This window comes from Portunus trituberculatus, chromosome 38 (assembly GCF_017591435.1).
Source record: "Portunus trituberculatus isolate SZX2019 chromosome 38, ASM1759143v1, whole genome shotgun sequence".
In the NCBI taxonomy this organism is placed as follows: Eukaryota; Metazoa; Arthropoda; class Malacostraca; order Decapoda; family Portunidae; genus Portunus; species Portunus trituberculatus.
Window position 1 is genome coordinate 16123654 of NC_059292.1, and position 15000 is coordinate 16138653.

General features: G+C 40.7%; 1 protein-coding gene across 5 annotated transcripts in view; it reads left to right on the forward strand.

Annotated features, from left to right (window-relative positions):
- LOC123515178 overlaps positions 1-15000 on the forward strand; it is a 263389-nt gene that overhangs the window by 90797 nt on the left and 157592 nt on the right. The window contains exon 2 of one of the 5 annotated variants that reach the window (XR_006677810.1): positions 14733-15000. This exon is cut by the window's right edge and continues 109 nt beyond it. The exons of the other annotated variants lie outside the window; for them this stretch is intronic. The gene's annotated coding sequence lies outside the window, so the exon portion shown is untranslated. The remainder of the gene's footprint in view (positions 1-14732) is intronic. 5 annotated transcript variants of the gene reach the window in all.

Consider the following 15000-nt stretch of genomic DNA (forward strand, 5'->3'; position numbering starts at 1 on the left):
ATTATTATTATTGTTATTAATATTATTGTTATTACCATTATTATTATCATTATTATTATTGTTTTTATTGTTATTTTTTTTAAATCCTCTGTAAACGGAGAAAATCGCAATGAGTGGCTAAAAGGAAAGTATTAGTGAAATGAAAAAAATAAGGCTAATAATATTTAATAATGATAAGAACATTTGTACAAGAAAAAGAGAAAAGAAGGAAAATATAAATTATAATCGGTAGGTTTGGCGGGTGATTGAAAAAGTGGTTTCTGAAGCAAAAGAAAACGAGAAAAAACGCAGAAATGATGTGATAAAAATGTAAATTGATAAAGGGGATGGATAGATGGTCACGTGACTGCTTATCTCCAGTATCAGGGAGGGAGAGGAAGTATGGAGGGAGAAGGAAGGAAGGAGGGAAGAAAGGGTGGGAGTGAGGGAGGGAGGGAGGGGAGGAAGGGAGGAAAATACAAAGAAAAAAAAGAGCAGTTTATTCACTTATTATGTGTCTATGAAATTTGTTGTTGTTATTGTTTTTTGTTGTTCCTGTTACTGTTGCTGCTGCCTCTGTTGATCTTTGCTGTTGTGGTTGTTGCTGGTGGTGGCAGTTGTTGTTGCTTGCTGTTGTTGTTATTGCTAGTGGTGGTGGTGGTAGTGGTGCTAAAGTTGTTTGATTACCGTTGTTCTTGTTGTTATTACCTGAAAGGAAAAGAAAACTCCTCCTCCTCCTCCTCCTCCTCCTCCTCCTCCTCCTCCTCATGCAGCAATTACATTCAGTGAAGGAAGGAAAGCAGCTGTTAAGGGGAGGTGAAGGAGGAACTTTACGAGGCCATTCCACGATTTACATGAATAAAAGAGAATAGCAAAACAACAGCAGCGTCTGTAAACAATCCTGATGCACTGCTTGTAGTAGGAGGAGGAGGAGGAGGAGGAGGAGGAGGAGGAGGAGGAGGAAGAGGAAGAGGTGGAGAAGGAAGATTAGGAAATTGCAGGAAATTGGAGAAAAGAGGAATATGAGGAGTCGATAATGTGGAAGTACAGAGAGGCAAGATGGATATACACTGAAAGGAATACGCACACACACACACACACACACACACACACACACACACACACACACACACACACACACACTATACATTATTCGATTATGAAGTGTTAATGCTGGTTTTTACCGTTAAGAACAAAGATATGAAAAAAAAGACAAGGAAAGAAGTAACTGATTAAAAAAAGAATAAGATAGAGTGAAAAGATAAAAGTGTAGGAAGAAGGTAATTAGAGTTTAGATAATTCAAGATGATTGAAAAGTTTCTCTCTCTCTCTCTCTCTCTCTCTCTCTCTCTCTCTCTCTCTCTCATCCATCCATCCATTAATGAACACCAGAGTGAGAGAGCAAAAAATTTAAATAGAATCCCTCCCTCCTATTACCAATGCATGTGTTTCTCCTTCTGGTGACGAGAAGGCCGCAGTTAATGGCCGGAAACACGCAGGATGAGAACACGGAAGCTGGCAGAGTGGCTGCTGTGGGATAAAAATTTTCAGACTATACTGTCTAACTAATTAACTGACTGACAACCCCACACTTAGAGGTGATGGGGTCTTTCTATGTTTGGGATTCTGCGACTCAAATAAGAAACAAAAGTTTCAGTAAGATGAATGTGTGGTGAATAGATGGTAGGAGCTAAAAGGGGGCGAGTTTAGAGTGATGGTCCAGGTGACATGAAGTGTGCTGTAGACTCAGTGTAGAGAATATCGATTTGGAAGTTATTATGAGGAATTGGGTGAGGGTATGAGGGAGGAAGGGATCAAGAAATTGTCTGTAGTAAGGTAAAGATGTGAATCAAATGGGAAAGGAATGAATAAAGATTTGTATAGAGGGATGAGGTGAGGATTTTCAATGTTGAGAGAATTGTGTGCAAGGTTATGTGACGGTCGAGATGCAAATCTGAGGTATAAAAGACTTTAAACTCCGCCGCGTGTACAAGGTAAATGAATCCCAAAGAAGTTAGTGTTTGATTTCCCCAGAGGATTGAATGCTTTTCTCACTCTTCATTCACATTAATTGATGCGCAAATGAAAGTCAGAGAGCAGAAAACTGAAAAGAAAACCGCGCTATTTGCCTTCTTTACATCTCTGTTCGCACTTTGATCTGAAAAGGAAATGTTCTTTCTCAGATACTTTTTTTTATTTCAATAGTGTCTCAGTTTTTTATTACTATATTTCCCTTATACACTAAAACTTTATGAAAGCATTACTTTGAATCAACATAAGCATGCCATTTCAAACCTTCTCCATCATGTCGTTTATGATTCTTTGTTAAACATTTTTCTTTCATTACAATTTAGATTTTTCGAAAATAACATCTATTTTTGTTTATGAATTAGACCTTAGATTCTTTCCTTCCTACTTGTTTTCCACGTAAGTTTATTTTTCCTAGTTTCTAAAAGTAAACATTCTCTACAATTTTCAGTCCTTAAGACGTAATTATGTAGGACCAGAACCTAAGGTCACGGGAAGGGAAGGTTACGAAAGATTATGTAAGAGACATCCAGCTGAAGAGTGTTATGAGAGGAAGCGTCGTCTGCTACCTGTGTGGGGATGTAATGAAAGCTTAATGAAGGTGTCAAGGTGAGGAGCGAAGAGCGAGGTGATATTAGGTCGCTTCCAAGAGAGAGAGAGAGAGAGAGAGAGAGAGAGAGAGAGAGAGACCTACCGAACCATAGTTCCTTGGGGAACTGTAGGAGAGATAGTGGTGGCGACAGATCTGAAGGAGCTGCTGCCACTGTACTACTATATGATCCAGGACTTGCTAACTACTGATTATATTATCATGGTGGTAGGCTTAGGCACTTTTCCATGGCTCTCATACTTTTGGTGTAGTAGAACTCAACTCGGCAGCTATAAATGTCACTAGTTACTTTTCTTGTTGTTAATTTATTCTGTTTTTTTGCTGTTTCTTTATTCATTTTTTCATCTTGTTGCTTTTTCTTTTCTGTCCTTGTTTTTAATTCTTCTGCTCTTTCTCTTTCTCCTCATTCACATTCTACTTTTTCTTCTCTTTCTCTTCTTCTTTTACTTCTCCTTCACCTTCTTCGTCTTCTCTTTCTCGTCCTTCTTCTCCTCCTACAAATATTTTCAGTTTATCCCTTTCACACAAAATCCTTTCACGCGTTTAGCAACATTTACAAATTGCATCAGAAATAAAACAGGCACTTAAATACACCCCTTTTTCATCTTCAGTTTTAATACTTACTGCAGCAGTTAAAGAGTTTAGGTGTCGGGATGACGAGACAGCAGCCCGAGTGATGAAAAATAATTGTATATGTGGCGACAAGAGACAGACCGGGATGAGGAGAAAGTGGCCGGAGTGATGAGAGAAGGGCCCTAGTGACGAAGGAAACTGTGAGGCGACGAAAGAGAGGCTGGGGCGATAAGCGGAGGAGGGATTTTAAGAATAACAAAACAGACCGTCGAGATAAGCATTAAATAAGCAAAGTGTTGAGTGAAAAGTAAAAGGACTGAGGCTCACGGATTTAAATTGGACTTGTGAGAACGGGGAATGAATATATAATGATAAGAGGAGGAGAGGAGTGAGCCCTGGTGGTGGTGATGGTGGTGAAGTGATGATGGTGGTGAAGTGACAGTAGGGTGCGTGCGTGTGTGTGTGTGTGTGTGTGTGTTTGTGTAAGAAGTGTCAACAAGTGAAATGAGGCAGTGGAATGACCTTGGAAGAGAGTGGTGGTCGATGTGGAAGTTGCCTGGAAAGAAAAAAAAAGTAATAATAGGGGAAAGATGGAGGTGATATGCCACGCCTTTATAAAACAGAAAGAAAGAGGAAAGGCCGAGGCTACCGTCAAGAAAAAAAAAATCTGAATTGTAAAGGATATTCTTAGAGTGACTGCTTTCAAGGAGGAGAAGTAGGAAGAAGAAGAAGACAAAAAGAAATAGAAGAAAGAAAATGAAAACAAAAACGAAAAATAAAATAGATAGAAGATAGAAATAAAGAACCAAAAAAGTAAAGATAAAATAAACGGAAAATCGAAGAAAAATGAGAGGAGAAATAATAAAAAAAAAGAAACAGAAAGAAAGATCCGAAAGAACAAACTAATGAAAAGTACCGTTGATGATGATGATGATGATGATGAAGTAAAACAACAATGACTGTGTAGATTTTAAAAGGCAATAAAATGTGTTGTAATCCTGAACACAAGACACTCACTCGTCTGTCTCCTCGGCTCGGCGAATTGCAATCTCGAAGCTGCTAGAGTAGGAGAGTCAGCTGGATAAACTGATCTGAGGAGCCGCAGAGATCACAACCATAGCGTCTGGTGCTGAGAAACATGGCCAGGGACACACTCTGGTGCTTTCATTTCGTCACATGGAATGCATGAAGTCCTGAGTTTAGGCGGCATCCCTCTTTTGGTTCCTACCACGTGCACAGAGACAAGAGTAAATACCGACTTTTCAGGGCCTCATCCGGGGAGCTTGAGGGCGCCGCTAAACTTGCTGGGCCGTGAGTGAGGACCACAAGCTGATCACGTGAAAGAGAATGACCTCCTAAGAAACAGCTTGAAGTGTTACGCTCTGCAGCTGGCCGGCGCTTCATGACAGTGTTGCTAAACGTTTGCAGCTCTCACCAGGAGTATTTTCAAAGGCAACACAGATGATGAGTCGAGTTCTTATGGGTGTTTTTATTCTTGTTAAACTGTCACAAAATCCATGACAACTCTTTTGAAAAACTCTAAATAATATCCACCTCAGCTTGTTAAAAGTGGACAAAATGGGACGCCAACACGCTCAGGAGTATGACCCATAATTAGATAGACCTCGAATTACGCTGGTATTTAAAATAAAAGGATTTGTGGACTAATGAGAGGCAAAACTAAAATTAACTCTTGACTGCTATTGACATTGACAGTTATTGAGTAATTCTATACAATTTTACTGAGCTAAAATACAACTTATTTGAGCAGCTCCATAACATATTCTGCTGTCAGTGTGTCGCTTTATACTGTTACGTTACGTTATTCTATGAAACTGGATGAAAAACTATAACACTTCATTATATTTAAAGAACATTTTATGAACAAGGATAATGGATCATTTTAAGCCTTGCTGCTCAAGACAAGAGGAAATAGTAAAAGTCAGGTTGGTTATCAAGTTTATATTTCCCATTCCACTTACAATATCCAATGACTACAAGAAGTTTTTTGAGTGGGTGAATTATTTAATCATACAGGTGTAATACCCTTACGTGACCACCTGCTTTTCTTAACACAGTGATAGTAATCTTGATAAGAACAGCTTATATTGTGTAGTTTTGCTGAATGGAACTGAAATAAGAATTGAGGGAACACTTGATCAACGCAGTGTTTCATAAAATAGTGTGTCGGAAGAAATTTAGTGGAGCGTCCTACCTAATTTCAGGTCGTTGAGCTTTTTAGTGAAAGGTTCTTCCTCATGTATGACTGACAGCTGTCATGCCTCAAACAACTCACTTTTGTGGTCAAGTGTTACAAAATTAAAGAGAGAATATTGAATAAACAGATCCCGTTTTGTTACTGTTTTCTAAATGGTTCCCGTTGAGTAAATCTGTTTAGCTGATACGATGTCTTCATGTTCCTCTGTTCAAACTTGTTTTGTCATAGGGGGCAGAGAAAGCACAATCAAGCTGAGAATTATAGAGAGCTCTTCATTTGCTCTGAAACATCCACTGACAAATTAAGAGACGTAAAAAATAACCCTCCTTTTTACGTTTATTTTAATTCTATATACAGGAGATCGGTCTAAAACATTAAAAAAGGGGAAGGGAAATCCCGTCGCTTTCGAAAAAAATATAAGTAACCATATGAGAGAGTCCGAAATGGAGGCTGATTTAGTTTCTCTCAGCTACTAAGAGTTCTGATGAATTCGGCAAACTGTGGTGCTGTGCTGTTATGTTGATCTGGCCATTTACTACCCACTGACTTGCATTTATCTCATTAATTCCATTTAACCTTTTCTTTACCTTTCCTTCTCCTATGTAAGCTCAAATTCCCACGACATCAATAATTTTATGCTTATTTTTCATGATCTGTCCCTTTGCTCAGACATTTGGACAAGTTGGAGAAGTTGAGAGGGAACACAGATGTATAGGTTGACTTTATTCCTGACTAGTTTCGGAAGACTGATTCTTCAGGGAAACTGGAAGAAACTAATCGAGAATGAACTCAACTCCTACTCCAATGTTTCCTCTCACTTTTGTCTCCATCTCTGTCTTTAATCAAGTACTACGATTCATGGTGTTTTTTTTTTTTCTTTTTTTCGTTTCATGTAGGAGAGGGCAACAAAAACAGTCAACATAAAAATCCACCGAGATGCGTCATTTATATCAAGAACATTTACATTACTACTCTCTCAGCGCTGCCTACCCGTTCAATACATTCCCAAGGCACTCGTCACACCTAGTTATTTATGCCGTCTCTCCTGCCATGTCGTCTATATTCCGTCACGTCCTCATTACTCTTCACCCCTTACCGTTTTTTTTTTTTTTATCTTTTTCCCGAGTTCTCTCCCGTCAATCTGAGACATTAAAGTGTCCGGATTGATTTTTCGTGTACTAAATCAAAGGTAAGGATTGTAATAAATTTCTTTGTTCTTTCTTTATGGTCCTGACGTCAGTTTTTACTACATGCGAGTACTCATACATCACATTGAATTGAAGCTTAAAATAAGGATCCACACACACACACACACACACACGGTGTGTGGTGTGTGCCTGGTCTCAGACCTATCCGAAGATCGGAAATAATGAGCTCTGAGCTCGTTCCGTAGGGTAACGTCTGGCTGTCTCGTCAGGGACTGCAGCAGATCAAACAGTGAATTACACACACACACACACACACACACACACACACACAGAGAGAGAGAGAGAGAGAGAGAGAGAGAGAGAGAGAGAGAGAGAGAGAGAGAGAGAGAGAGAGAGAGAGAGAGAGAGAATCCCAAGTGCTGCTTTAGAGACTTGAGAATTGAGGCAGCATGTCGTTCTCAGCGGAGAGTGTCGGCAGGCTGGGTGAGACGCAAGGAGAGCAGAGAGTTCACCATGAAGTGCAAAGGATTATATAAAAGTGGCACTTACATTTAGATTAGCGTCATTAGTCACTTGACGTGACATCGCTTTAATAAGTTTGTTAGTGTATTGACCTTGATGGATGAGAGTGCAATGTTGCAGGCCAGACGTGTTCTTTGTGACCCACGCCCCGCCACCCAGAGCGTGACACGTTTGGCGGGTCTCATTAATTTTTTCGCGTTATCTTGGTGCCGAGCTTGTGTGGCCGCGCTTGATGGAGGTGCTTGGGATGCGGCGAGTCAGTGAGTCCATGAGTCAGCGCGAAAGGATACTTTACCGGAACCCGCGCTTCGCTCAACAGGTGGTCTGCGGTCAGAACCAGGCTTGTTGCGGCTCCCTACCAAAGCCAGCTGCTTACTTCCATTTTGCATAACAAGAACGTTGCAGCACTATATCCTTTTCATGAAATATATGAGTTGCCGGTCCCTTTAACAGTAACACACTTGGTGCCTGCTGGCTGTAATGCACCCGTATCGCCTCAGCACTCCTTATTGATTCCCAAAGCGTGCTGGGGTAAGCTGTGTTGTTGTCCCCGGGTCACGGACGCTGATGTGTGAAGCACCAATAGGCAGCTGTGCTTGCCAAACGTGAGCCTCGACTAGACACTCAGATATTGGGCCGTACTTATAAAAGGTGCCTAGGACGAAAACTTTGCCTAAGGCGCATATTTTGCCTAGGAAACATTAGGACCTACTTATAAAAGCTTTTGCGTCCTAGGAATTTGTCTAACTCGAGAAATTCCTAAGTCAAATACGGAGGTGGCCTAGCGGTGTCAGGTAGCGCCTAGGACAGAAAAACATGGCGCCGTAGAAGACCGCAGACGTCACCTGAAGATATTTCGTCCTCGGAAAGACGTGCTGTGTGATTATAACGAAGAAAAACTCGTCAAGATGAATTGCTTGGATCGTGCACGGGTCATATTTGTGACAGACATGTTACGAGACGCCCTTCAAAGTCTGACACAGAGGAACACCTGAAATGAAGGTGGTGATTTTACTAAGGTGAGTAACAATTATGCTGTATCAGTGTATTGTGGAGCTGTAAAGCATGAATATTAAATGAACACTCGCCATGTTTTTTTTCTTTTTTTCAAATAGGTGAAAGGAATTGGTAAAAAGAAACCAATCAGGTTTTAGAAATAAGTAAACAGGATAGGAGACATGACAATGGATGTAGCTGGGAAAAACTATGCTATGCATAACATGTAGGTAGATATTCATTCTCTAACATAGTTGTGAATGGGCTGAGTAATTGCTGAGATGAGTGGCTTTAAAAGACTGTTTGATGAAAGTATGGATAAGGATTATACGTGGGATGGATAAAATTAATATTGGATTATTTCAAGGGTGGTGAAAAAGAACTGCATTGTGTACACCATATGGCTGAATGTAAGAAGTGTACTGAAGCAAATAATCTATTATCATGTCATTATTTGTGAAGCAAATAATATAATCTGATCCAACCTAACTGTTTAACCTAAACAAAGTTAACCTAACCCAATGTAACTTAACTACTCTTAACCTTAACAAGTTTAACCTAACCAAAGTTAATGTAGTGAAACTTAACTCAATTTAACTTAATCAAAGATAACCTAACTCAGTTTAACACACTAAACTTAACTTAACCCAATTTAACCTTACTAAACTTAACCTAACCAAGTTTAACCTAGCTAAACTTAACCTAACCAAGATATTTCTTCTAATATAACCACTGAATTTTGCTTTCTGATCAATTCAGAACCACTTTACATAAACTGCTTCAGTTGGAATTAGGTTTACATATATTACTGGAAGTTTTTTTTTTTTTTTTTAAGATAGGTAGTGAATAATACTAAGGTGACACATCACAATATTTTATACTCTGTTAGATACCACAGCCCTTTCATTTTTTTTCTTTTTTACGGTAAGGCCTATAGCGCCTGTAGGCACACTTGAAGAGTGTATGGGAAGCGCTGTTCAGCGCCCATTAGTGGTGCAGGCAATTTTATTTATAGTGGTACCCATATTAGGGCCCATATCACCGCCCAAGCTCATCTTGAGTGTAATCATAGAATATCATATGATATGTAGGTAACTTTAAACCACTACAAATGGCAAAGTGTTTTAAGGCTATGGGATTTAAATACGTCTGCCATCATCACCTTATCCACTATGCCACCGCCTCCCTACAGCGGCATAGTGAGAGATAGATTTACATGGGGTCAATACCTGTAAATGCTGCACCCAAAAATAATTAAAATGTAAAATTAAGCATTTGTGTATTATGTATACATATTATATTGTACATCCATCAACTTTAAATAATTATTTTGCATACCTTCAATGTTGCAAATTCTAAAACAATAGTCTGAACACCAATACTCTCAGTAGCCTCGCTTGTGCTGCCCACTAAGAAATGTGCTGCCCGGGGCATTTGCCCGGCTTGCCCCCTTATTACTATGATACGGTTATAATACAAAATGAAAATAAAATAGTATAATAGTACTGAAAGAGGAAATGGGAAAGAATTACTTTTTTTGATATTTGAGCTAGTTTGTATTGCATATCAACATATTAAACCCTATCTATTTTTCTCTTTCTCAGACAGGTGATGGAACTCCTCAAATGTCATCTTGGCAAGATCCTGCAATGATGCAGAGGATGGGTGCACAGGAAGTTAATGTCCCTCTGCAGCAGTTCGATATTCTGGCTTTCCTGCCATAGCTTGCTGTGCCAAGTGTGGGAGAGAGGAGCATACTGATTTTTAAAATTTTTTTATACTTAAGAGAGCATATTTTTGTTATAATATGCAGGTTTGTGTTATTTGAACCCTACACTTATTAATGATTGACTGTAATATAACCATACAAGGACTAAATTAACCAAAACACAGGAACTAGGTGTATGTCCCTAGTAAAACTTGGTATCACGTTTACAAATCTGCACTTCCAAGACTAGTCTGTTACTGCATGTGTATACAATTATTTTATATATCTAATTTGTATTTAAGTGAAATCATTTGGTCCAATATGAAAATAAAATCTGTAAAGAAATAAACAAGATATGTAAATTTCTACCCCATGATCTTCAATATACTGCAAATTATGAGAACCATCAATATGTTACTTAGCAGTTGGTAGAAAGAAAAAAAAACTTGTTTACATATGAATAATGAAAGGTATAATGAATCTCAAATACCAATGTATAGTAGCAAACTTATATCCTTAGGGAAAAAAAAAAGATGTACCCTACAGGAACACTACTATATATTATTCCTTTATTTCAAGCAATTTATGCATTTTTCTGTCATGGCTATGCTAAGTATCGTTTTCCAAAGTAGCAACGATCTTCACCTAGGCGAAAACCTTACCTAGGACCGACTAGGACTTTCCTGGGTCACTTTTATAAGTGCCTAGGAATTTTTGCTAGCTGAGCACAATTTTGCGTCGTTCCTAGGAACGTTGTATAAGTACGGGCCTTTATCTTAGCACACACACACACACACACACACACACGTACACACATACACACAGACACAGACGCACACACACACACACACACACACACACACACACACACACACACACACACACACACACACACAGACACAGACACAGACACACACACACACACACACACACAGACACACACACACACACACACACACACACACACACACACACACACACACACACACACACACACACACACACACACACACACACACACACACACACACACACACACACACACACACACACACATTTCAAATATGAATATATTTCAAGACGCCTTTTAGTAGATACGCAAATGAAATAGCTTGTGAAGATTGCTTGTGAAGCTCAAAGTACAGCGTAGAACTGTATAAATGAGCGCACTCCAGCAAGTCTCGAGCTGCAGCCACAAGGGAGCTTTTCCTGGTCCTCGTCACCCTGAACACAGACTGAGACAAAGAGCAGGCGTCCAACGCACGGCTGTGAAACCTTTTTACAACACTATTTATGAGTTAACCGTTTCTTTGAGTCTCTTGTATATAGGGCAGCAATGGGAGTGGTGTGGGGAAGGGAACTGTGAATGGGAGTGTATGTCATGGAGCTTATGATAGGAGAGATGGGAGGGAAGGGGAAGGGGACGGATGACTAAAAAGAAGGCTGGGAAAGAAGCCGCAGGGAAGAAAGGAAGTTGCTGTAGATAGGAAGCAAGGGGGGTGTGGGGAATGGTGAAAGCATGGAGGGAGAGGCTGGGTGGTGCTTGGAGGAGGAGTTGGAGGAAGGAGGCTCAAGAAGGGAAAGAGAGAGGGAGGGAAGGATGTGGTGGAGACTGTGGTGTAGTTAGCGAAGAAGGACGTCCCTGCCTTGTGATCTGATGTGGCTTCTTCGTCTATGAGTGAAGGAAAGAGAGAGAGAGAGAGAGAGAGAGAGAGAGAGAGAGAGAGAGAGAGAGAGAGAGAGAGAGAGAGAGAGGGGACACAAAAATAAACGACATTGAATAAAACATCAATTCTTAGTAGTTATTTGTAAAGAGATTGGGTCATGCTATCAGTGAAGGGACGTGTTGTGAAGGCGGGAGAACGAGGAGAAATAAGATTAGGAAGAAGGAAAGAAGAATGAAGGGATGGAGAGGAGAATGAAAGGAGGGAGAAGAGATGAAAGGGAGGAGGAGAAAGAGCCGGGAAAAAAAAAGCAAACACAGAAGCAAGAGGAGGAGGAACACAAGAAAATGTAAAGAGGGAACAAATCAGCAACAGGTCTTCCTTTCGTATAGTGAGATTAATTAGATGGCAAGGAGGAGGAGGAGGAGGAGGAGGAGGAGAAACAGCACAAAAAGGACGAACAGGAAGAGGAATAGCGTGTGGTTGGGGGAGGAAAATATATAGAAAGATAAGTAATGTCGAAAATAAGATTGATGATACTTAATAGATCAATGAAAAAAGACAGGAAGGGAGTTATGTGAAAAAAACAACAACTTGAATTTGGTAAGAAAAAAATATAAATATACGTTGAATTTTCCTCTCTAGTTAATATGTGGAGCACGAAATTTCTCTCTCTCTCTCTCTCTCTCTCTCTCTCTCTATTTGTGTCCTCACGTGCGTCCTTCTTTGTTTTAATACCACATCCTCCTCTTTCTTTCCCTCTTCATCCTCTCTCTCTCTCTCTCTCTCTCTCTCTCTCTCTCTCTCTCTCTCTCTCTCTCAGGAACCAGGAAGATGTCAGGTCATGTGGCTTGCAGTGTGAGTCTTGTTGCTGGCGAGAAGTGAGTCACGAGGCTGAGGTCACTGGTTGTCTCCTTATATTGGATTATTGGTAGTAGTTGTAGTGGTAGCAGTAGTAGTAGTAGTAGTAGTAGTAGTAGTAGCAGTAGCAGCAGCAGCAGTAGCAGCAGCAGTAGTAGTAGCAGCAGTAGTAGTAGTAGTAGTAGTAGCAGTAGTAGCAGTAGTAGTAGTAGTAGTAGCAGTAGTAGTAGTAGTAGCAGTAGCAGTAGTAGTAGTAGTTGTAGTAGTAGTAGTAGTACTAGTGGTGGTGGTGGTGGGGGTAGTAGTAATAGAAAGGGTAGTGATGCTATACATCTTAGTATCTTTCATTGATATTCCCCCTCTCTCTCTCTCTCTCTCTCTCTCTCTCTCTCTCTCTCTCTCTCTATTTTTTTCTTTCTTCTTCTTCTTCTTCTTCTTCTTCTTCTTCTTCTTCTTCTTCTTCTTCTTCTTCTTCTTCTTCTTCTTCTTCTTCTTCTTCTTCTTCTTCTTCTTCTTCTTCTTCTTCTTCTTCTTTCTTCTTCTTCTTCTTCTTCTTCTTCTTCTTCTTCTTCTTCATCATCCTTTTCCTTTTCACGCATCATCTCTTAGCTTCCTTAATCATTCCTCTTTGCTTTCTTTGTTAGCATTGTCCTCCTCCTCCTCCTCCTCCGTCGTCCCTGTCTCTTCTTGCTTTCCTGTTTTTTTTCCAGTAGTAGTAAATATAGGATTAATATGCAAACAAAAACCTCAAAATTTTTCCGTTTTTCTTCCTTTGTATTTCCTTTATATTCATGTTCATCCTCTTCCTCCTCGTTATCCTGCTCATCATCTTCTTATTCTCCTTCCTCTGTCACTTAAGATTAGTCAACGTAGCTTATTGGACAAAGAAACCACCATGAGCATAGAAACCCATACTCGACAATGACCCAGAGAGAGAGAGAGAGAGAGAGAGAGAGAGAGAGAGAGAGAGAGAGAGAGAGAGAGAGAGAGAGAGAGAGAGAGAGAGAGAGAGAGAGAGAGAGAGAGAGAGAGAGAGAGAGAGAGAGAGAGAGAGAGAGAGAGAGAGAGAGAGAGAGAGAGAGAGACAGAGGAAGTTTAAATGTTCCCAGTTAGTTCTTCGTCCATTACTTACTACGTTTCCTTTCCATTCAATAAATTACACTAATACACATGAGAAACAATCAACAAGTATCCAGGCGTTTGATCTTCTTTTGCCCTCCTTTTTGCTGCTTTTCCTCCTCCTCCTCCTCTTCCCCCCTCCGAACAATGTAGGTGAGGCGTAAATCTAATCAGGTGACGCCAAGCTCTGCTGCCTCACCAACTTCTGTGACACGTGAGTCGAGCCTCGTGACCGCGTGAGGGAGTGCTAGGTGAGGGGAAGTCTGGGTGGAACGAGGGTAAAGCAGCAGCATTGAGGAGCGGTGAAGGAGAAAGGAGAGGTGAAGTGAAGAAAGAGATAGTAAAGGGGTGAAGGAAGGAAAATGAGGGAAAAGAAGGGAAAGAAAAGATGAAAAACAGCTGTACAATGTGAAATGAATGGTAAGGATTCCAATTTAGACACTCTATAAGAACGGTGAACGTGATCTCTTCCATAAGGCATTGTATGAGGTTGTCAGGGATTCCCGTGCAGCAGGTTGGTGACGCAAAGGCAACGCTTTTGACGTAGGGAGGACAAGTGCGTGGGTTTGGGGAATGTTGTAGGCAGAATCCCGGAAGATGTGACACTTGTGGCGGGGCGCATGGAAAAAATCACCACCTGGAACCATTGCAATACTGAAATACGAAGGCGAAAAAACACCAGGAGGCACTGTTGTCCTTATCTGCTCTAAGTAATTCGTTAAAAAGGTGTGAGAGACGATAATGTGTGCCTGTATGTGTGTGTGTGCGTGTGTGAGTATGTATGTGCGTGTGTGTCTTTTTGTGGCTTCAGTCTGCCCCACTTCATTGCGAGCATCGTGACTAATATTCTCTTGTCTGTCCAGCGGGATGGGAGAGATGAATGGGACAGATAGCCTGCTCCACTCCTTCTGAGAATCTAGATTAATATGTGAGGGAATCTGTAGTAGTGAGGCAGGGAACGAAGGAGGGACTGCCGAAAGAGCATGGAATGAAGGGAGTGAGGGAGAATTGGAGGGAGCGAGGGACGGGTACAGGAGGGAGCAAAATTCTAAGGAAAGCAAAAATCGTTGCAGAAATTGAAAATGCCAAATGTCAGGGTGAAGTAATTGATTAGCATTTTAAAGTAGAGTTGGTTTTATCATAGGTGCCGACATTTAAGGGACACACTCAGTTCAGACAAGAATATCAGATGCTCGAAGGAATATTGTGACTTATAAACTAAATTCGATGTGTTAATTAATAGTATGAATGGAAAGGCGATGGGGAGAAGGGATGGCTGCCCTAACATCCTTATCTGATTCCCCAGCTTGTTGACCGATATGGCTGCTGACGCTACTGCTGGTTGGCTATTATCGCCCTTATTGCTGATCTGCTAAGTACTACTGCTGACGTCAAAACCGGAGTGACTTTTACTACCGCCTTTGTTGACGGTGAGAGGTGCTGTCTCTACCTCCTCCTCCGGGAGAAACTGCCATCAGTTCAATCGGAAGGCGCAGTATTTAGGCCAACAGAACACTGGACCTTGAAGCAACTTTGAAAGGAACACAGCCATAGAAGGAAACAACACAGGGTTA